Source organism: Cydia pomonella, chromosome 14 (assembly GCF_033807575.1).
Source record: "Cydia pomonella isolate Wapato2018A chromosome 14, ilCydPomo1, whole genome shotgun sequence".
NCBI lineage: Eukaryota > Metazoa > Arthropoda > Insecta > Lepidoptera > Tortricidae > Cydia > Cydia pomonella.
Window position 1 is genome coordinate 6,534,147 of NC_084716.1, and position 25,822 is coordinate 6,559,968.

Here is a 25,822-nt window from a genome sequence, read left to right on the forward strand (position 1 = left end):
CCTGATATTTAAAATTGTTACTTATAACCTCTTTTTAACCGACTTCAAGATTTCAAAAGGAGGAGGTTATCAATTCGGTGTGTATGTTTTTTTTATGTTTGTTACTCCATAACTCCTCTTCGCTGTGTTTGTTAAGCAAATTAGATTTTCAAGAAATCCAATATTGTATGAAATCCAAAATCAACAATAATCGTTCTTTCACCGGTCTCCCTCATCGAAGTCGGTTTTTTTTCCTTAAAAATTATATCCTTTGCGATCACTATGGGCACTGTGAATGTCGTGTCGCTTTGTGTGGAATACAGCACAGCGGATGCCATTCCAGATCTAGAGCAGAGCCCAACTGGGGAAGTACCTCCTTACAGAAAACCGCAGCCAAATAACGCTCAACGAGGCGCGAGGGTGCGGAGTGTGGGTCGGCAACGCGCATGTAACTCCTCTGGAGTTGCAGGCGTACACAGGCTACGGAGGCTGCTTACAATCAGGTGGGCCGTAACCTATCGTAATCCTTAGGAGAAATTAAGTTAAATGCTCCTTGCTTGCTCCACGACCCCGGAATCAACCTGTATAGTTATGTAAACAAAAATCTCTACATTCTTTTGTATTGCTTGAAACTGATCCAATGGAAGTCGACTATGTCTTGTCAAGCCTCAAAAGTAGCAGTGCCCTAGGATGTGATGGAATACCAACAAAGTTCTTAAAACTAGCTAGAACCGTCGTTGTGCCGATCATAAGCAAACTTACCAATCTCTGCTTTGCCCAGGGAGTTTTCCCGGAACAGCTCAAGCAAGCCATTGTCACCCCGGTTTATAAGAGTGGAGAGAGAGCTGACGTCAATAATTACCGTCCTATCTCAAAAACTGGTGGAAAAGATAATTAATGTCAGCCTTGTTGGTTATCTCACTAAGTTTAATATACTCTCGGACTCACAGTTTGGCTTCAGGCGTGGTAAATCTACGGAAGATGCCGTCTTAACTCTCACATCAGAAATTACTCGACAGATAGATAAGGGAAAGAAGCGTCTGCCACATTTTTGGACTTACGGAAAGCGTTCGATACAGTCTGTCTCCCTACTCTAATTCATAAACTTGAGCTCTTGGGCATCCGGGAAAGGCCTCTTGAATTATTAAAAAGCTACCTTTCTGGTCGGACACAATCTGTTAGGATAGGTTACGTAATAAACAGTGTAAGATCCATATCTTATGGAGTCCCCCAACGTAGCGTTCTGGGGCCCACACTGTTTTTAACCTATATCAACGATCTAACTAATCTAAGTGCATAAGACTCTGATTTATAACCCAGCCATTGCGGGACGTAGAAGACGAAACAGTGTGGCCCCTAGACCTCCATCTAAATTTGCTCAGAGACAATCGCTGCACAATCTGCCTATTTATACAACTCTATAAATAAAATCATTAATATTTTTTATTTATTTATTTTTTTTTATTTTTTTTTTATTTATTCATTTTAATTAACACAGTATAACAGTTAAAACTAAAGCACTGTGAAATTACATATTGAACCTAGACAATCTAGACATGTATAATTGGAAAGAGTTGACATGAAACATAAAAATACTAATTAGAATACAGGTGACACTTATAACACAGAGGAGGGACGAATATCCATCATCTCGCTGAACCTCAGACATTCATCACGCACTGACATCCATCTACTTGCAAACACATCACATTCAGGCGCTGATGCGAGGAGTGAATTCAAGCTGCGTAAAGCTCGACGCGATATATATCCGCTACAACTATTTGATTGCAAAAAAGCTACCATAGACTGGCTAAAAACTCAATCCTATGAAATTACTGAGGCGTTACTTACCTACACTACCTAGTTGCTCACAACTGAATAATAATATGACTTAAACTATTTAATATCATATTGCATTCATGCTTTTGCTTTTGCGCGCACACGTACACACACACACACACACAAAAGCGGGGTCTTCTATCACAAGCATATTTTGTTGCTTAAAAGAAGATCCCAACCTATATTGTAATAACACTTACATAAACCAATATAATATTTAAAATATTAATATTAAAAAAACAAAGATCTCACAATATTATAAAATATTAACCGAAATAACATCGGAAATACGCAAAAATGGACTTACAGCGTTTTGTTTATGAATGTGTATTTACGGAAAAAAATACACAACACGCATAAACAACAGAAACGCTTCACATTGTTAATAATGCTTTAGTTTAGAAAGTGACCCGTTTTTATAGACCTTGAGTGTAAATGGAGACAGTGAACAAGACAAAGGACACAAGTTTCTCAAGTAATTATCTTTAGAATCTCACCAACTTACCTAATTCAAGTTTTAGCAGGCTGTATAACAATCGAAAATTTAGTTACTGAGTTACTATAGTTCAATAATGAGATCAAAGTTCACACCTCATTATTATGAGAACTACTATTCTTAAGAAAGTTAGCTTTCTTATTTATTATTTTATTTCTTGGCCCTCTTCCACGCGTCTCGGTCTATGATAATATTATTGTTTTTTGAGCGTCGGCGTCTAGTCAGCGCTATGGAAAATGGCGTCACTGAGCTGGTGCCAACGTTGCGTCGAGCAGCGGCCATAGAGTTGACTAGACGCCGACGCTCGGGGGACGCTAATGTGGAGTCTCTCTTAGGCCTCTCTTTCCGAAAGACATCAAGATCGTGCCGCCATCGCCTTCGAGGTTTAGCATAACGCCGCACTATGTTTGGTGTCCACTCGGTAGTTTGCTTGGCCCACAAGTCGTTTGGCTCTCAACTGATTATTTCGTGAACTGTATACTTTATTAAACTTTCACGATTTTTTCACATTTTTATTTACGAATACGGGGCTTAATTGCGTATTAAAATTCCCTGCGACGTTTCGAGGACGGCATTTTCCCTGTGGTCTCGGAGAAGACTGGCTAAAGTTCAGTTTGTAAGCAAAAACGAATGTCACCGGTTGAAAACTCAAAAATCGTGAGTATTGTGTCTCGACCGAATGACTTCCCTAGTGTGCAAAACGTTCAAGTTATGAACAATGTTTATTTTATAACACTCAATTTGTCAGTCCAAAAATTCAGATGGTATAATAACTGTTCAAAAACAGGTTGAAAATCTCATTAGCTGCGGTAAAATATTAATGGATATGTTGTTGCAATTGCAATCACACAGAATGTTTAAAATTTACACAGGGCTATCGCAGAGTGCACAGAACGGGGCGCATTTTATTTGGACTGGATTTACCCCCTGTCAGGAGGGTATGCGGGGTCGCTTCCGGCTGCGGCAGCTGTCGCGGGAATTTTTTATTTTTTTTATTTGTCTTTATGGACATATATATCTAAGGACGGGCCTTACGGGCACTAAGAATGGCGCTAGTTCAGCGGTGTCACTCTCGAATTCGAGCCAATCGTACAGTCTAATGAAACTAGATTCGACCAATCGCGCGCGTGGTGCGAACTCATCAACCAATCGCGTTGCGACGTTAGACTGCGCGATTGGCTCGAATTCGTGTGCATGACACCGCTGAACTGGCCCCATTCTTATTGTCCGTAAGGCCCGTCCTATATATATATCAATGGTCTTCTTTTATTTTAATGGCTGGCGTTTGGTCTGGAGTTGGCACAAGTTTGCTAAAGACAAGTATTTGATGCTTTGCTTGAGAACAAAGGTATAACATAAACATACCATTTCCCGCACGGAACATTAAAGCACTAGTAAAACAAAGGTAAGTGAAAGTGAAAAATTACATATAGGTACAGTTATCTATATAATGCAGTTATAATAGCGCAATGTTATTTTTCTCCAGAAACCTAGCAAGAATATAGGATATTTCCAAGGGATCTGATGATGAAAATTTTTAAACAGAAGTATATTTTTAATTATTACAAATTGGCTATTTATTCCGTCGCAAGTTTCGTGCGGCGCCCCATATCTTTTGTCTCCTTCTGATGTCCTGGTTTTGCCCTCTCTTAAACCTATGTCGTCAACCGCTTAGCCTACGTTCTCCGAGCGTGCGTGGCTCGGATAAAGAAACACCACACCACTTCAAAAGTGCCAGCGGGTGCTTCAACGTAATAGTCTCGGTAGAATGTCTATTATTTTAAACGATGTTTATTTTTGAGTTACTTACTGCGACCCCTAGGCACTAGTTAATTCATCGTATAAATACATCCAATAAAAGCGGATAATTTACCAATATAGTACCTCCTTCTTCTTCCTCGCGTTGTCCCGGCATTTTGCCACAGCTCATGGGAGCCTGGGGTCCGCTTGACAACTAATCCCAAGATTTGGCATAGGCACTAGTTTTTACGAAAGCGACTGCCATCTGACCTTCCAACCCAGAGGGGTAAACTAGGCCTTGTTGGGATTAGTCCGGTTTCCTCACGATGTTTTCCTTCACCGAAAAGCGACTGGTAAATATCAAATGATATTTCGTACGTAAGTTCCGAAAAACTCATTGGTACGAGCCAGGGTTTGAACCCGCGACCTCCGGATTGCAAGTCGCACGCTCTTACCGCTAGGCCACCAGCGCTTTTTACTACTATGTACTACTAATTTTTCGTAGGTACTATTTACCAATATAGTACCTACGAAAAAATAATAAAAGAAACTTATCCTACCCAGCGCCACGCCGAATACAGTAAATCGTTTTCGTTGGCGAAAAGTTTTCTAAAACCCGAAGTAACTCAGTAAAATCCCAGTAGGCTCGAGGCTAATATCATTTCATCCATTAACACAATGTGAAAGACGACTGCCCCGTTCATCATTTTAATTGTTCGTCGTTTTTTATCCTCCATTACGTTCGACTTTTGCCGTTTAGATAAACTTTGAGCGCTCGAGATGACATTGCGAGATTTAACTTTTAGGAGGCAATTTATAACAAGGGATCGAACGTTTTCCTGCTAACGTCAGCTGTTTTATCATTTTTCGATCAGGCTTATTATCAAACTGGGCCATTTGCACCAATCTCATTAGTGGATTTATCATCGTCACTCCCTAGTGAACTATGAAACTCCCGATAAGGTCTATTGCTGCTGGAGAAAACTGTCTGCATGCTCTTTCATCGCTTCTAACTCTTTTTTTACTTTACTTTACTTTACTTTACTTCTTTCTTTTCTGACTTTGTCTGAGCGACGTGCAACATTTACATTACAGCCTTAAGAACTTCCTGGATTCCACGGGCATTAGTAATAAACTTTAAAGGGTCACAATAGATCACTGCTTGATCGATGTGGCACTCAAAGGCCCGCAACACCCCAATAATAATAAATAAAATTAATACAAATACGAGAGATTTTGCCCCAAGACTGTCTTGTTAACCAAGTTTTATATGCCAGTCTGTAGCGGAGACCAGCATATAAAGTTTAGCGAACGTTTTAACGGTTAATAAACTGGTGTAACCGACTCTTGGACACTTAGAAATGTAGTTAAGATGGAGGCGATTTCTATTAATTGAATCCAGACAACCTACTTTTGCGTAAAGTTCACTTCCGATTATGCAAACTACGTCACCAGACTACCAGTCCATACTTTCAGATGTCAGTGTCTATAAAATTGATACAATTTAAAGGCATGAATACAACATTAAGAAGGTTGCTTATACCTTTCTTTATTCATAATGTTGTTACATGGTTGTTCCGTAGCAACTGTTATTTACTGTCAGAAAAAATAAATATCGTAAACAGAGATACGATGGATATGATCTTATTATTTCTCTATTAATTTTAAAGTGCATAACAGAGCAGGTGTTTTTCGCCACAGTGCGTGTTTCATCCAAACGGGCGAAAGACAGTGAGACAACTTCCTATTCTGATAGGTAATTTATGATCCTTATTAAAAGTATTCCAGATGTCGCAAAAAAGTCCATCTTAAAACAGCGCGGATATTAAAAAAGTTCAGTTAGGTCACAGACCGATTCCTATATTTCAAGAAGAAATAAAGTATTTTGAACAAGCAGTTTACTTTTATGAATACGCAGACAAATTGTTGCCTTTTCCACAAGGAGGTGCATTACCAAAGGAAAATACACAATTCTGCAAAAAATATCACGTTTCTAGACTTTTAGTTGAATAAAAGTATGTGCAAAATTATATTTGTGTCCAGGTTCTTGACACTACAAATCTTGTATTGAAATGCAAGAAAAATATTGTACGGTATCTATTGAGTGCGCCCCATATCCCTTTATCAAAAGATATTATTTTTACAGGCTTTTATTTAGTTTCGTCTGTCCCGTTGTGTTTAGTATGCTGCCTCTAACTTATTCAAAGCTATACTAACTCATTTGATTTAGTGCGGCTACTGGCCGTTTACACGAAATGTTATAAAAATTTACAAAAACATAATAAACCAACTTCAAAAAGGATAAAATATTATCCTTTTTTAAGTAAAAAAGGATTATATTTTATTTTATCCTTTTAGAAGTTGGTTACGTATTTTACATACTTATCTAGCCGCATCTTTATCGAATCGCACCACAATCATGGTTTGTTTCTAAATTTGGCTTAGCAATTTCAAACATATCAGTACTTACGAGTATACGGTTAATGAAAAGGAAATGACTCAAAATCAGTGTCAAACGAATCACTGGTGAAATAACATATATTCTTCAATAAAAATCAGTAAAACCCAGTTAAATGTACTAGGAAGCCACCAGTAGAGGCCTCTGCCAGCAGATCCAGGACCCGCAGTCAGTAAGCCAAACAATATTTTCATTTGGGTTAGAATAGTTAAGAACTAAAAGCTACAGTCTACTAGCTTTACGCCACAAGTTGTCTGTCTGTATGTACTCAGACTGCGGTACGCGAATGTTACTTTACAACGGTTCACTCGCTGCTAACGTACGGCACCGAGCTATGGGGCCGAGCCTCGGACTGGCAGCGAGTGTTCTCGTTGCAAAAGAGAGCAATTCGAGCAATGGCCGGCGTGTCTGCATTCGCCTCCGCACGTGAGCTGTTTCCAGGCGCGGATACAAGATTTGGCTTAGGAATAAAATTTACTCAATTTAGTAATGTGAGAGCCAGGGTTTTAGGGGGGGGCCATTGCCCCTATGGCCCCCCCCTTGTATCCGCGCCTGGCTGTTTCAGGCATTCCGTATCCTACCTGCCTTGCTTATATCTGTACCAAGTGGCCGTGTTCACTTATGGACCCATTGATGAATTCAAGCGCAGGGGTACGAATCCCAAATACAGCTTAGCTTAGTAATAAGCATGAGAATAGGCAAGTACAGCCTCACACAAAACGGAAAAATCTGTATACTACCTGGGACCTTCCGTGTCCCAAGCTTTAAAGACTGAAGTCGTGGCTCGAGGAGAATATTTTTTATAATTATCAGGAGTTTTTCAATTTGCCTCTCGCAATATAATGTATTTACAAATTACCAAATGTAAAATATTTCCCATTGTGTATTGACTTATAGCTGTATGTTATGAATAAAAAAATTCAATTCAAATTCAATTCAAATCTTGGAAGTTTAATTTGACCCACTTCTCGGTTTCCGAGAAAGCTGAAATGTTGCATAGGTACTATGGAACCATCGAGCTGATCTGATGATAGAGACAGGAGGTGGCCATAGGAAGTCTGTGATAAAACAACTCAATTTATTGTTAGGGTTTGTTAGAATTGAAACTTGTTGCCTGTTGAAAAAAAGTAAAGTTAGCGGTAAAATGTTGTATCGAAAATGAAATTTTTGACAAAAAAACTAGAAATTATATTTCAAGCTCCCAAACCAGATGTCCTGGGTCCCAGGTTCGAACCTCGACGGTAGTCGCTTTCGTAATAATAACCGAAGGGCCTACCGCGCAAAAAAAAACGAAATTTTTTCATCTGCCTCTCTACCGCTTGAATATAAAAAGCGATAACGAAATTTCGATTTTCGTTTTTCGCTGTAGGCCCTCTGGTTTTTAGTGGTCGACTGGCGATTAAGTTGTTGAGTGGCGTTGTTTCATTAACACGTAATAAAAAGCTGGTACTCCGCTAAGAAGAAATTTTAAAAATATACGCGGCACCGCATGTGACAACCCTACGTTTGTACCGCATGTTTATAAAGGTAAGTTAGATATAATAGAAGTTAAATTGAAACAGCGGTAAAATAACTTGCAAACACATAAACAAAGGTAATGTATACAATGCATACGTGAATAAGTTTTACATACGATTACCAACCCCAAACATCTCATGAATTTCAAACAAGTAGGTGCTGTTTTCTTAAATTTACCGTTTTAAGAACATGTGAATAGGTGTATCTAATACCAGTTACGAGAGAAGTCCCAGTATTTTCCTTCTTTGAGCCATGGAATGTGTTCTATTCACTTCAAACCGTCAGTCAAAATCTACGCGATGTCAAGAGCGCTTGTGTAACTTCTGCTTGTAATTTATTAATAATACATTATGATACAAGTGCGAAAAATAGGAATAAAATAGGAATACCTATTCACACATGTATCGTACAACGTTTTACAGTACATATGGCCCTGTTTATTCTTCTGATAAGTTTGTTCGTCCAACTGTATAAATAGAGTAAATTAACTAGTCCGCATCTTTAAAGGGTAAGAATACAAAACACAACAAAGTTTTTCAGAATTACTTTGTTTTTCATTTTAAGTGGAAACATGGTCTCGAAGAATCCGGCGGACCCGTCCCGGGGATTAGGCTAACCCCTTCGAGCTCAACAAACAAAAATTTATTCACAGTTACAAAATAAACAAGGAGTTGATCACCATTCAATTACTCAAGATCATAATTTATGCGTAGGTAGCGGAAATAACGACCTCTAAGTTTATAAATATACTTTTCTCAAACTTGCAATGAAATATTGATGTTATGTTTCCTATAATAGGCTGCGAAGTATGTCGTTTCAGGTGCGGCTAGCACAAGAGGTCGTTAATTTGTATGAATTTCATATAAATCGTCCAGGCCTAGCCCGGCAAAGTCCTCTTTTTTCATTTCTTTTTTGTGTTTTTTTTTTCTTTTGTGTTTTATCTTTATTTATTTTGGGTCTTAGTTTAGGTTTTTTACAATATGAATATAAAAGTAAAATATAAAAACACCTACAAAACAATACAAAAATATATAAACACATTATAAAAAACTTAACCTAGGGTGCCGCCGGCAGCGGGGCGGGGCCCAAGCTGCCGGTGGTCAGGGCAGCAGAGAGAGGAACCGACGTACTATACGCGCCATGTCCAAGATTACCGCCTTCTGCATGTGACTCTTGATCCAACCACTCAGCGAGAGTCTCTCTAGGTGTTGGTCGAGACTCTTCGCTATGTAACCGTTCGCTGACACGACTATCGGAACAATGATCGTCGAGTCAACATCCCACATGGCGGTTATCTCGTGAGCCAAGTCTAGGTACTTGCTGGACTCTCATCACTGGGGATGGTGCCGTCGACGAGCACGGCCCGACGCTGCGATCGGTCCATCGGCACGATGTCAGGCTTATTGGCTACAATAGTCCTGTCAGTGATGATAGATCGAACTGGCACAGGTGAGTACGTGTAGTACGGCACTTCGCGGTCCACAAGACCGTATAGAAGAGCAAGTTGCCGGTGAATAATTCTGGCTACGAGATTATGTCTGTGCTCACCGTTAGCAAGATGCGATCAACCGGAGATAATATGCCTGAGTGACTCTCCGGGACGGCGCCATGCCCGACAAATATCGACCGTACCGTCCTTCACGATATATTTCCGATAGTTGTAAGAGGTCCCCGAATCGAAACCAGTTCTCCGACACGTGCAGGTTCACGTCGGGTCCCGTGAGGGCCTTGTAGAACCGCCCGTGTACCACCTTACTCTCCCATGCCGCCTTGCGATCCGCTGTACTTAGTACCACAGGTTTGTGCCAGTTCTCGTTTGCCAAGGAGAGCCGCGTGAGGTTCCTGTCTACTGCCACCACATCACGATGCATTGATTTTGCGCATTGTATCTAAAAGACGATTTTCGTCATTCGATTATTTCTTTCAACAAACATGGGCTATTCACAAAGCGAAGGAAGATCTAAGGGAGACGAAATTGTGGCAGGAGGTTTCATTGCAAAACGTGAGGATGTTGAAAATCGAGTGACGAGCTATAGTCTGTTGGTCATTGCCTTGGTAATTATGGCAGTGCTCATATTAGGATACATCATGATAAAATCTTGTAGCAAGAGGATCAAGACTTGGATTCTAAAGCAAGCGAGAGGACTCCAGGGTCCGGGTTTTCGTTGCCCTGGGCAGCAGGGTCACATGAAGGTAGGCTGCAGGTTGCGTGTAACCTACAGGACGATCGGTGCTTGTCAGTGCAGTGAGTGTGTGTTTTATTCAACAACATTACAAAATTGTGTTTGAAATGAATTTACAATAAAATACAATACAATTTTCAAAACAGTCGTACTTCACCTTCTTTATCGACTTATCTTTGTTAAATACATGCTGATTCGTGATTTATTAATTACCTACTTGATAATCATTGTATTTTCTTGAAAGCAAATAGCATACCAATCAGCATAAAACGTAAAATAATTTATGTAAATTCAAACCTTCGTCCCTCAAGTATCTCAAAAGTTTCTCCATTTGTATATTAATAAAACTTGAGTCTGCTAAGAGCAACAGAAATCAGGCCAATTCATGAAACATTACGAGCGTAGTAAGAAGCGGAGCGATAAGCGAGGCGAGAAGTTCAAGGTCATGCAAATTAATGTCAACTTTGAACACAGATCTACAATGTACAAGATTGCTTGTCCAATGTCAAAAGTGCGACCAAAGTCAGAAGGATATCAATTGTCATTAGAAGTATTGAATTCAGAAATAATATGTGATTGCGTTATTTGCTTTTGTAACAGTAACTATCTATATTCCAAGATATTTATAATCGCCCACCCTATCTCTTAAATTCATATCATATCGCTTTTCGTATTTACCAGTCCGTTAAGCATGCGTTTGCGGCCGCGATGTGGCTCAAAAGTGGTCACGTTTTTGCATCTGTAGTCTCTTTCGCACTCATGCATATTCATATTATACGTGATGGCTTTCCTTTTGCACACTTCAATAACCTTTAAGTGTGAGCGTTTTCTAGACCTGCGATTTTGAAGAACGCGCAAAATATTGGCACTGATATTTGATAGACATATTCCCGGGACAGCGAGTTATACAGATAAGCTTGAAGAAAAGTAAACTCGTGGTTTCCTATGTTACCTACGACTGTGGTAAAACCCTAGAAAACCATGTCTGTGTCTTCTTTGGATAATGAAAGTACCTATAATTTCAAAAAAAAAATGTTTCGTCAAATTTAAAGTTTTAATTTAACCTACAATTAAATTAATCCCATTGTACAATGAAACACAAATTACGGTAAAACCACATTTACCGGTCGCTGCAGTAAAACCTAAAATTTACTTAGTCAACGTCCGTAAAATTTCGAAATTCGGGCTTTTACCAATACGAGTTGTGGAATCTTAGGCTTTGGAAGTGTGTAAAGTGGAAGGCGAAAGTAGGCTTGTTCGAGCTGCTGAGATGAAAATTGTTTTCTGGGTCACTTAATAACTTGTCACAGCGACAATGATATGAGATCCCTAGCGGCTGAGTTTTCACTGTAAAATCTGTAACAAAGTACGAAATGACCCAGAAATAAAATCGGTTGACCGTACACAGATCGTAGCCTATATTTGACGCCGCGCGTTCATCAGAACTTTTTTAATTTCTTAGCAACCTTTTATTCGCCGTACGCTTATTTCACATTTATCCTTTCTTTATTTACAAAATAATCACAAATGTTTTTAGGACGCACTTACCATAAAACTTTCCTAAAGTAGGTAGGTAATTTACTACACCTTGTAAATTGTTTTGAAATTCATGCAATAATTTATATGTGATATTAGGTAGACATTTAATTCGAATCTGGGCTTAGTGAAATAACCTTTATCCAAGCTTACGGTATTTTCAATGGGCTTAACGTATTTGCCATCTAAACTGTTTCTATCCTCTACAATTAAAGCTCGTTGCCGTAATATTTAATAGATACTTACGGGAGACATTTCGATACCACTGTTTGAAATATCTAATTGTAATTAGAAAAATAAGTATTGCACTTTTCTATTATATTTGTTTATTCGTTTGTACTCATGACTATTTTAGGCAAAACAAGTAGTAAAAGAATAAAAACATACCAAATGGATTAATTTGTATGAAAAAGGTTACATTTACTAAACACTGAGATTTACAGCACATATGACGCTACTTTACCGCACTAGTGCGATAATTAGCATATTATGTAACTATGTGGAACACTTAAAGGGCCATATGTACTGTAGAACGTTGTACGATACATTTGCGAATAGGTAATTCCTAACTCGTATCGATTTAAAATACTCCCTTCGGTCGTGTTTAGGGAATGCAAACCGGTTTTAACCGAAACCGAAAAAACCGGTTAAAACCGGTTTCTTGACGGAAACCCAAAACCGGGTTTTTAGAATTTGAAAAAACCGGTTTCGGTTTTATTCGGTTTTTTTAATTTACCTAAGTTGCATGTTTTATTCATTATAAGGGTATAAATCGGTTCTAAACCGGTTGAATCGACATCAAATCAAATAATGTGGTGTTTTAGTTTGATCATTTGTAACGCTAAATGAATTTTTACGGTACAAAATACAAAAATACGAATTTAAATAATATAAAGTACTGGCAGTAGCAGGACATCCGTGCTGGTGTACGAATTGTATAGTAGTATTTTTTAATAAAAATGGGTATAAAAGGTCTTACTTATAATTTTATTATGCAATGCGCTGTAGAAAAATTCCACGTAATCAATTATATCAATGGCAGCTTTAGTCTTTTGGTGGTTCGGTGATAACGACTTACCGACAACCTTTTTTTGAGATTAATAGTACAAATACTAATTAAAGTTGACTATGGAGTAAAAACAAAGCTTGTTTCAATAATTTCCTACTTTACAAATCCATAATAACTTAGCAAATATTTTATAAAGGAAGGTAGTAACAGTAAACGAATTAACTACTTGAATATATACTAGAAGACAGCAAAAAACTTAGAGCAAGATTTCGGATTGGGCCATTTGATTTAAGACAAATAACATTAAATTATAAATTGATATTGTCATATATTTAAGAAAAAATGACCTATCCCATCGGTGTCTAACCAACAAACCAAAAAAATAATTTAATAAAATTGGTTTGTTCCTATTCCTAGTTACAAATAACATTAAGTCATTTGACAATTCCCATACAATACAATAAAATAGTCAGATATTCTGTCTTTAATTTCGTGATAAAAGCGTGTATATACTATACAGCACGGCCTTGATAATCCGTACCCCAGCTCGTCCGAACGCCTCTATAATCCGAACGACCCCCCTTACCCCTGCGCAACCGCCATTTCTCACAGTTTCTGTCCCGCAGTGCCACGCAGTGCGTTTAAGATAACACACGTATCGCTTTTTCGTCCGCCCGCGCGCCTTTCCGCCATTTTATTGTGTTGGCGTCTCAAATTTGCATCATGGCCTCAACATCGAAGAAAAGAAAACACGTGACGCTAACAATTGGACAAAAGTGCGAGATTTTGGACAAGATTAAAGAAGGCATCTCGTCATCAATTCTCGCACAGCAGTATAACGTTGGAAAAGCCACAATTACAGATATCAAACACAAGGAGGAAAAAATACGATCATTTGTAAGAAACACAGAAAAGGGTCCAGGTGCTAGGAAAACCTTGAAAACTCCTGAAAATCCTTTGCTTGAAGATGCTTTATTTACGTGGTTCATAGAGCAGCGAAGAAAGAACGTCCCTTTGTCTGGTGATATACTGATGCAGAAGGCTAAGTTTTTCCATGAATGACTTGGAAGAGGAGAGTTTGTGGCTAGCAGAGGATGGTTAGATAATTTTAAGAAAAGACATGGTATACGCCAACTTAAGTTAAGTGGCGAAAAATTGTCGAATAATGAAGCAGCTGTAAAGCCATTCCAGGACAAATTCATGGATGTAATAAGGGAACAGGATCTGTCTGCAGACCAAATCTATAATGCTGATGAGTCAGGCCTGTACTGGAGATCGATACCAGATAAAACATTGGCGTCGGCATCAGAAATTAGGGCCCCAGGTTCCAAAGTGTCGAAGGAGAGGATCACATTTATGCCATGCGCGAACGTAACCGGAACGCACAAACTGCCCTTGCTGGTTGTAGGCAAAGCACAAAGGCCACGTGCATTTGCAACAGTCAGAAAATTACCGGTTCATTACACAGGTCAAAGAAGTGCTTGGGTTACAAGACCAATATTTATGGAGTGGCTGAAGGAACATTTTATTCCCGAAGTAAAGAAATTTTTATCAAAAAAGAACTTACCGCTAAAAGCACTGTTACTTCTTGATAATGCACCAGCCCATCCACTCGAAGACGATCTGCAGTCGATTGATGAAAATTTTACCATTTTGTACATGCCCCCCAACTGCACAGCCCTTATTCAACCTATGGATCAAAATGTGATCCAGAACATTAAAGTGAATTACAAGAAGAAACTCCTGTTGCAAGTTTTTGGCCAGCAAGAAGTTAATCCAGAATGTACAGTAACTGAAGTGCTTAAACAAAACACAATGAAAGATGCAGTGTTTTCACTAGCTCAATCTTGGGAGCAATTGTCACCAAATCTAATTAAAAAGTCTTGGAAGCCTCTGTGGCCCCTGCTTTTCGAATCAGAGGGAATGTCTGGCCAAGATGTGGAAGATTTTGATCCTGAAGATGACTTACCGTTGAGTATTTTCCAGAACAGAGGATTGTCTGAAGCAGATATTAATAATTTCTTGGTTAGCAATGATGACATTGATTGTCAGGAGCCCTTGACTGATGATGACATAATAAGACAAGTAACAGATCAGCAGGACAACGAAAACGAAGAAGAATTGGAGACATCGGAATCAGTTGCAAGGATCCCACATACTCAAGCTGTGTCTTGCTTAAATACTTGTTTGGAATGGGCAGATGAAGTCGACATTTCTATTCCGGAAAAAATGCTGTTACGTAAATTAAGGGATAAAGCATTTTCTATGTCACTAAATACTACTCGTCAGAGCACTATATTGGAATTCTTTAAAAAAGTATGATTAATAGCATTGTATCTAACATACATCTAACGTACATACTTCAATAAACACATTATAATGTAAAATATTTTTGTTTTATTTCGAAAAATCCCTTTCAAAATTTTAACATACTATAATCCGAACGCTTCGTGCATCCGAACAGGGTATAAATTTTCGGTGTAAAGATTCCACACCCTGGCACAATCTTTGATTGACCAAACGATTACTCATCCCCGACAAGCATTTTTGGAGGGACTGACCACTGGCCTGAAGTCCTCTACAGGCCCTTGCCTAAAGTAGGCACATGCCTTGGAAACGCTTGAAAGTCACTTTGGGAGCGAGGAAGGGTTTCTGGAAGATAGTCTGCTGACGTTCGGGGCAAAAAAGGCACAGCAGACTATCATCAATAGATGAACGCTGCATGTTTCGAGGAATGGTTTGCAAAAATTTTAACAAAAGTGAAACCGAATTCTGTTATAGTTTTAGATAATTCACCTTACCATTCCCGAAAAGCCGCTAAAACTCCTAACACTAAAACGAAGAAGGCTGGCATCCAACAATGGTTGAGAAGTAATAATAATGACTTTGAACCAAACATGGTAATAGCAACATTGATGGAAATAGTAGGCAAAGTAAAAGACAAATTTGAAACGAAGGTGATCGATGAGATGTCAGCTGCAAAAAGTGTAACACTCCTGCGACTGCCTCCTTACCACTGCGAGCTCAATCCCATTGAGCGCGTTTAGGCACAGGTAAAGGGGCATGTCGCAAGACATAGAAAAACTTGAAAATTGCGGAAGCGAAAGAATTATTTGTACAGGGAATAAATAATGTTACTAGCGAAAATTGGACGGCTGTGATAGAGCAGGTAAAAAGAATGTTAAGGCTTGACCATCTCGTCGATGACGTTTCCCAACAATTTATAATAGATAGGCTATGCTACTATATGGCTTGTTTCTTATGTCCTCCCCAAATTACAGATGTACGCACGACCACGAGGATATCTCTATAATGAAGAGGGAAATTTTTTAAGTTATAAAATGTTTAAAACAATCAACTTCTTTTTGATACATTCACATTGATAATTTAAGAAAATATTGTTAGAAATAGTAGTTTAAGTTACAACTCCTACGTAATTTACTATTTCGGATAAGAAACGATGAACATCCTAACTACTTATTATAAAATAATAGACATTGACTTTGACGTAACTTTGTTTAAATTTTTTCAGTGGGAATAAAAATCAGAGTTTAGGTACAGATTTTTACTGAGGGTATTTGATTCATCGAAGAAAAAAGTATCCAATTTATATTAATGTAATAGTACATTAACAGATACAGTATGGATATTTTTAAATGGACCAGTGAGGCCAGCTACTCGAGGTACAAACGTAGATAATGTTTATGATAAAATATGAAGCATATTTTTTTTGTATAGTCTTAGTCATTCTTTGCTATGTTTAATGCAGTTTAAATGCGATTACTTAAGATTTGTGGACCTGTATAAGGGTTGTGTGCTGGACACAGATAGGAGCCAAATATTGCAAATGGTAATTTTAATCCAATGTGGTACAATTCGGTTTCACGGCAATGATGAGTTACAATACTACATGATTATTATTAACATTACAGCTTCTCGGCACAAATTAAACACCCTTAAAAGAAAATAAAATGTTTCTAGTCTTAAAACCACATCTGTCCCGCGCCACGTAAGATACTTGTACTAAAATATGGAGGTAGATAAAATATGAGCCTTTTGTAACAACCTATTATTACTTACGTAAACAATTGATTAATACTTTACGTTAATACAGTTTTATATAAGAAACGAGCTTAACCAATAAAAATCGAGGAACGCCGAATTGTTTTATGTTTAAGTGTATTTCTTTTTTTTTCCTTTATGAGTCGTGCCTAATCTACATGTTTCAAATACAATACTTGAGACTTTGTAATAAATGTAATAATTGTCATAGGTTATTATTATGAAGTTTTACCCTAGTATTTTTAACGGATTTCGTTTTCCACGTACGAAACTGTCATGTTTCTTGTCAAACCTGACTCTGACATTGTTGTTATTTTTGTGTTTGGTAAATTGAAAAAAATCAGCAAGATGTAAAAAGAACAATTTAGCGGAATAACGTTTTACGGAAGAGTTCCTTTTCAGTATCTCTATTCACAAGTATTCAGAAAAAAATGTTTCTACCAGAAATCCCCTTGCAACTACTTCGAAACAGTCCAAGATAAGTGGTACGCCTACAAAAGTTTTTCTGTTAGCCTAGTATTAAAGTTATGTTATTAAGTTAAGTACCAATTTTATTACTGTGGGTGGGATGAATGAGAATGAAGAATCTAGTGTACAAAGCTCCAAGTAATTTGAGATAACTAACAAACCTAAACCTACCTGCAGGAGTGAACAGCAGTGGGAAGTCATAATCATAGAGGTCTAGAATAATATTGTCAGTATATTGGTGTCACTTGATTTTAAGAGGCCGTTATCGATCGCAAACATGTCAAATTAATAGATTTTTTCGATGAAATTGTTACAATATCATAAGACGTTATGTCGCAAAGGGTTGCTACTTAGGGAGGCGGAGTGATACTCAGTGATATGTATACGTAAAAAGTGAACGACTTTATTTATCTAGTAGCCTATTTTATACGCACGCAGTACGCGCGCCGAGCGCCCACGTCAAGAGCCCTTACACTTCTAAACGTTTAATTGGCTTGGTGCCAGGATGCTGACCTTGTTAATGTTAAGTTGACTGTTTTGTGCTCGCAAATATCCCAATATTTAAATGTCTCTATCAGACGTCCTTAAACTGAGGCGGTTGGAAGATAAGCCAAATAAAAAATGTTAATGTTATAAAATGTTGTAATTTTTATCTTGAATTATTATGAATTGTTTTTTTTTTCTATTTACTGTTTATTTGTAATTAATATGATTTTGTATATATATTTTGACATGTTTTTTCCATGTCCTGGCGTTTGGCCTCTGCTGTGAGCCGGACATGTGTTTGAAAATAAATAAATAATAAATACATTAGTTTGCGCTGACACAAGCAATATGCGTTTTGTGTCACAGTACCAGAGTGTTACTGTTAAACACTAAAAGTGGCTAATTGCCATATTACATTGTACACCTTTTGTTACCTATTAGAAATAACAAGTACTGTTTCTATTAGCACATCATGTTATATTTCATTTCAATAAATCATTCTTTTGAAAACAGACTCACTTAACTAGTAATGTTTTTTTTTCTGATGGACGTTTAGGTAAACGCACGTAAAGCACTGATTTTGACGATTTTAGGTATTTGTACATTCCATAAAGTTTGGACTACTAAAAATGGTAATTTTGCATTTCAACTTTAATAAAGTACATTTTTGTTATTATAAATTTGAAGTAGTGTAAATGAAAGTTAGACGAAATCAATTTTCTCCAGAAATTACTTCAAAACAAGTGACAATTTCTCTGAAAATTGACTTCATTTCAACGTAATTTCGATACTTAAACAATCTGGATCAAATGGATCAACAATTAAAGTCCGCGTCCGCTATGCCTAGGAAAATGTTGGACATTTGCATGGATGGTACAGAACACTTATCACCAGTCGTGACTAGGGCTTGGCCAATTTGTTTTTTCTAAGTAGGTATCTCACCAATAAAACGTTTACCAGGAAATAATATATTCTTCCACATACATTCCGAAAATCAGAGAAGCCTTTGCTTTTAAAGATGACATGATAAGACCCTTTCCTAGAAGAGTACCAAGATTAAAAACAGATACGGGAATTTATTACTAAAATACGACGAGCCCGACGAGGCACACCCTCGTCGTCACAACAGGTAAGTGCCTTGTTGTTAGTCAAATGTTTACATTGTTTTATTACACATATAGCTGTAGCTCTAGATATTGTCGCTGAGTTGATATTAACAACATACTACCTACATAACCTACTTCGTGATGGCTGTCTCGAAAGAAACAGCTTGCAGTTCCACGATAAAAAAGATATAGAGTATAATAAAGATTATAAGAAGTAGCAGTAGGCCGCAGCGCACGCATTGACTCTATAATTCGAACGGTGTAAGTCTAAATACTCTAAATAGGTAAAGTTACGTAATATAGTAATAAAATTGGAAATTTGTTATTTTCTCTGACTTGCAACATAAGACGTAGTTGGTTTGGTTGCGTATGGCAAGCGCGTAAATAAATACCTATTGCTTATTACATTTCTATTACAGAAACATCGTACAGTGTGTAAACAATCCGTTCTATGTTTTCTGACAAGTTAATATCATAAAAAGCGCCTCCTTTCGTCAACATATTTGTATAATTTTAGAGGTACAAAGCCGAAATAAGTACGTATCAGATTCGCAATCAGATTTTATTTTCCCTCGTCGATTTACTCGTTTATTGCTAAATATTACGGTTTATTGGTGTTTACGAAGTATTCAAATAAACTCGTCGATTGAATCCTCAAATTCAATATCGAAGGGCTGCTTCCCTGTGATTAGAATTATATATTATATAGATTAGAATTACAAATAGGTCAGAAAGGGTGGGATTTATCGTTCGTTTGCAGGTATTGGCTATGTGCGAAATTGGTGGTGGAGGAAATACAAGCGACGCCAACAGATGGTGAAAATATGAACTTTCGTGGGACGACATTTTCATACTAATTATTTGGCTGCCGCTAACTGTCAACCAAACAATATGTTCCACGCACTATGGCGGCGCTACAGTCATTTGCGGAGTGAATAGCAACTTTGCTAACTTGAGGTGGGTATTTAACTCTTAAATATCGTCGGTATACTTACGTCTATAATGTTATCGTCGCTATATTTACGTCTATAATGTTATCGGCACTATATTAGATACGTATATCAGAATCGAGTTTGAGTAAGTATAGCGACGATATTTTAAAAACTCACCAACACATAAGGTAATTAATTACTTGTGAATAGGTATATAATAATGTGTAAGCACCTTTTTCCAATTTATGGAATCGCGCTTGGAACTCATTAATAGCACGTTTAATTGGTTAAAAAATTAACCTATAGCAAATTGAAAGTGGCAATTTCGGCCCTATGCAGTAACTTTCTATTACTGGATACTTCTAAAACTTCGTTCACTCCACCTAAAGTCTATCCATGCGCCCGTCCGCGTGACTTGATGTTATAGTTTTAGTAACTGTCAAAGAAAGTGCGAAATTAGGAAATCACGTTCCTACAATTTACCGAAGTTTTGTTAATTAACAGAAGTTTCGAACTAGCGGCTTCTGGGAATAACAAAAAACGGGAAAATATCAGCTGGATTCGCAACGTGGGTTGCATTGCATAATTAGTGTAAGGCCCACTGAAAATACGATCCCACTGCTTTGGATCGTTAAGAAAGTCCAGTAGGTGGATCGAAGATGTTTGCAGTATTCACGGGAGTCCTGCAGAGTTAACAGTATTTGTTCGTTTATATTAAGGAGTGGTTCAGAAAAAAAGTAGCAGCACTGTATATGGATTATTCATTTTATTTAGTGATAATTTTGAAGTAGCGTTTTTTTGTAGTAACCCGTACATACTATTGTATACAATTAAATACAATCGTATTTAAAATAAAAGGGCGAATGGAAGTTTTTATATTACACACATTTTGTCTCCTAAGACTTTTTGAACAGCGTCTTCTTAGAGAATTTATGAGGTGTTTCTCATAAACATAGTTTTTTTCTTTAAGTTTGATAAGCTACTTAATACATTATTAAATTGTGTTATGTTCTATATTGCACTTTTTTATTTGAATTTACTTTGAGGTAGTTACATGGAATTCCATTTTTGTGTATTTGCGATTTTTACAGAAGTTTGTCTCCCATAGAAAAACCTCTGTCAGAGGTTAGATTGGAGAGACTTCCTGACTACCGAAGATGAACTCCCGTTTATTGGTATAATTTACTCGTAAGATGATTTTGATTTTTTTTGAAAGGAGGGCGCTGGCGGTTCGCTGCAACATGTTGGCCCGCAGGTTTGCACGATCTAGCATTGAAGTAAAGATTACTCTCTTTAAAGCCTTCTGCCAAACTTTATACACGTGCAACCTGTGGGTTAATTACACGCAGCGAGCCTTTAACGCCCTCCGTGTACAATATAACAATGCGTTCAGGGTGTTGTTGGGGCTCCCGCGCTACTGCAGCGCCTCAGCAATGTTTGCGTACGCGCACACGGAGGGGTTTGGCGCGGTGATTCGTAAACGTATCGCATCACTCATGCGCAGGGTGCGCGGGAGCCACAACACCATCCTGAGGGTCATAAGCGAGAAAACGGACTGCCCCATTCTGGGACACTGGGTTCGAACGCATGCGCAAGTGCCGGGTGTTCCAGGGGGGGGCAGATACTTAAACTAAATTATTATTATTGTTATTTATTACTTTTATTTGGCATGTACAATACTAACATAGCTTAAGTGTTATGTAATTATTATTAATACTCACTATGGATTCTGTCTGAAATAAACGAATTTTATTATTATTATTATTTTTTTTTCGTTTCGTTTACTATAAGACACCTCGGGTAAAACGGACGTACCTTCATAAATATTCGTCTAATACACACGCTCACTTGAGTATTTGATTAAAGCAGAACACCAACTACAAATATAACTTCAACTCCAGCAAAAATTTCAAACATTTGCACGGTAAAATGTCAAAATTGAGAAGTATATTCGTCAGAAGAGGTCAAGTCAGAACTTAAGTGTTCTATATTAATCATTATCAATTATATTGTGCGTCATGAAAATACGTGTAACATACATTCCCAAATACGAGTAAATATAAGGAAATCGAGAATTATATCATAAAACTTGAACCCTCTGTTCATAAAATGTTTTAATTGTTATAACTTATAATATATAACAATTAAAAATAATCCTCTATTGAAGAACCCAAGACATCGTTTTACTGCTTAGTCGATAACGAACAGATGTAACGATGCCATTAGATCTTGTGCCCAATATTATCGGCGCCCACCACCACCTCCGCTGGCTTAATCGGGCGTCCTAGTTATCGTTGAAGCGGACTTGTGCGATCTCCGAGCCGATAACTGGCGGGAGCTTGCGCAGGATCGACACAACTGGAGTTTAGGAGCACCCCACACTAGCGTCTTTTGAGCGTCGGTGTCTAGTCAGCGCTATGGAAAATGACGTGCCCGCGCAGTTGCGCCAACGTTGCGTCGAGCAGCGGCCATTATTACTATAATAACATGGTCAACGCCGAGCATCATCTTTTATATCCCCCCGTCTTGCGGCTAGACTTTATAAGTACTTTTATTTTAGCTGCAGTCTTCGTTGCTACTCAATTTATACATCTTATAAAGCATAAAATCCTATGAATAACGTAATAGTTTTTTTTTTCATAATACAATATAAAAAAGGAATCGCACGACACGCTATATTTCGAAGTACTTCATCAATTTTAGAAATAAATTTAATTTCCTGACGTACATTGAACGTTAGAAGTCGAAGCGAAATATTAAAATAATTTATGTTACATGAAATGTTCGCATTTGCAAGGCAAGTGGATTATGAAGGCGTTGACTGAAAGGCGAAATCAAAATGGAAGATATCGCCTTTGTACAATATTAGAAAATCCTTCTATTGATGAGGAGAGTTTCGGAGGTTCGTTAGGACGGACGGTGTTAAACTTGAACAAGTTCAATTAGTTAGGAGCATCAGCGCCGTTTAGCTTCCTAGTTAGGTACATATTTAAACTCAATCAACTCACTTACAAAGTACAGTTGGTGACAGCCAAGGTTGAAGCTGACTGTACAATAATTTGTACACACATATGCCCACACCCTGGGTCCTAGCCAAGATGACAATCGTTGATAGAAAACGCCAATCGAAACTTAAATAATATATGGAAATAGCCACGTGACTTTTCGTGGTATCTGTCATCCCGGTATATATATTTTTTTTCGTTTGTCGATGTACGATTGCTGTCTCTGCCTGTGTCAATGACACGGGCAAGGACAGCATTCGCGCGGTGTACCCCTTATATTTCATTAAAGTATTACTCTATATGTTAGCTTCGGCTCCGCACACGCCTCTCAAAGATACGTGATGGGAAAGACATAATAATAACCACTACCTGTGGCTCCGCCAGGAACATACCATACTCAGACCTATATAGGTCCTACCCCAACAAAAAAGCATTTTATAGCCGGTCGATTACCCAATCAACACTATCGGCATTTCACACAAATCATTTACAGACAAGCAAGGCAATCACACTCAATATCGAAACGTCACTCTCATAAACCGTCCTTTGTCGCAGCCTGACATCGATGAATGATGGTGATTACAAGCTCTTTGTGCACTTAAATGGTTTTAACTGCCCTCGAGACGTGAAACTCGTCCCACGCTAGTTTTAATTGTAAGTATGAGAAGAGAATTGATTCAACCAATTTTCAAAGTGGTGTTCGACAGTGCTGTGATCGTTAGGGGTTAGTTAGCACTAAGACTAAGCATCTACCTTACATATGGTTAAAGCATGTCATATAATAATTGATTATCTAGTTGTCGCTTGGGTAAATAAACTAATTTGGAAAATATGTTTGAGATATTCAGGTGACAACTTAGGGGTCATTTATTAATTAAACATGGATGGAGCAATAAAGCATGTTTACTTCCTTTTATACTAGCGGCGGATAGAGACCGGCCATTCATCATTCAAAAAAAAGTTGTTCGGCTCATATGCGGTGTTCCTCCGGATGAGCCGGCCAAACAACTTTTTATCGATCTAAAAATATTGACAGTGCCTTCTCTCTATGTATTCGAGGTAGGTAGGTATGTGAGAGGAAGCCCGCATGAGTTCCCGACTGCAAAGAGTCATTCTGCAAGGAGGAAACCAGGGCTGGCTATCCCCGCGCATAGACTTCAGAAAACCGGTAAGTCTCTTAGTGTAATGGGTGCTAACATTTATAATAAAATACCTGAGTCAATCAAAACCGTTTCGACAGATTGTGCCTTTGTTCACAAGCTCAAAATGTATTGCACAAACATGGCCTACTACTCGGTAAATGAGTTCCTGGAGGATTAATATGTCCAAGTGCACATATCGAACATCTGCGTTAATGGAATTGTAACTACTTATTATTATTTTTATTTTATTTTATTTTTTAATTATAAGTCGTTTCTATGATGGTAATTTGAATTAATATTTTTTGTTATTGTTTTTAATTTCTTTATATAATTTGTTGACATTATTAATTTATAGTTAAGTGCATTTAAATGATTTATTGACATGTTTATCTAATTTTTATTATCATTTTGTTATTAATTATTATAATGTAACTGACAGTGTATGATTAATACCAATAAAAATTCTATTCTATTCTATTCTACATTGAAAAAAGAAAAGCTAACTTTGAGTCGATTGTACGTCACTGCTATTCAAACATGATAGAATTAAGTATGTATGTAAATCATTAGCTACAGCATTTATTATATCCTACAAGTATAATATTACCATTTAGATTAATTACTCGGGATTAAACGCTATTTCATATTCGAATTGCAGTTAGCAGTGACCAACAAATGGACAGAAATGGACAACTTGTTACATATCCTGTTGAAAATACAGACGGTTTTGGAAAAAACCATAAACCGGGCACAAGTTGTGTTACAAAGAGCTGAGAAGTCTGGAGTTGAACTTAAAGAGCTCATGGTATATAAATATGAATTGACGGACGCAGCAGTTAACCTCAAAAGTTAGACGCTACTCGTCACTGAGAAGGCTCTAGCCAATTCAATAACCATTTTAACAGAATTTACTAAATTAGAATTAAAAGCTCAACAATTGTGACTGTGTTTAGTAAAAGGGATAGTGGATGAGGACTCTAGTTTCTGAGATATGAGCATTAAATAAAATTGATCGAAAATAATATATGTTGGGTTTTCGTTGCAAACCTTTTATCAAGAGACTAAATAACAGTGTGTAAACTGTTAAACACTTAAAAATATAATATTTTGGCATAATACATATGAGATCACAAAGTTCAGTTCATAGGGTACCACTTTGAGGAAAAATTTAACAACTGGATATTTAATTTGTCGCGACCGGGGGCGCAAAAAATCATCAGAAATTGTAAAAAATCGAACAAGTACGAGTCGGCTTAATATTTGTATCGCTTAGGCAAAAATCCCTAAGGATATTCAAGCGTATCTTTTATTTATATCAGGCGTATCAGGCAGGCGCATAATGTTGCTAATGCCAATGAATACCTCTTGATTAAAGCTTTAAGCTAGTATAAATTAGATGTATGTATGCACTTTACAAGGTCTTGGCAGTTTTGGCAAAGTGACTTAAGCTCAGCTGCGCTGATTAATCACAGAGAATTGTCTCGTACAATACTTCAACACGACATTTGAGAACTGAAGTATTCTTGAGTGTTCATTCATCATGTAAATCCTGTTTAGGTGTGTCAGGGACGGCTGTATCTGTAGAGAAATTTGATATTTCAAAAACGGCGAAAGCCGCAAAATGTTGAAATGTTGCATACATAAATAATGCGATATTGGATATAAATAAACTCGACTCTTTAGATGAGTCATGTGTGCGCGTGCCAGTGCAAAGAGGAAGTTTATTCCTTAATTAACGTTCCAGTAGAATGAAAAAATTATTGTATTTCGAACCAATCGAACAGTAATTTTGTGTAGGCATTACTTATTCGTATTAAAATTACGATCACAGTTGATTCAGATCTGCTGATGAAGATTGAAGAG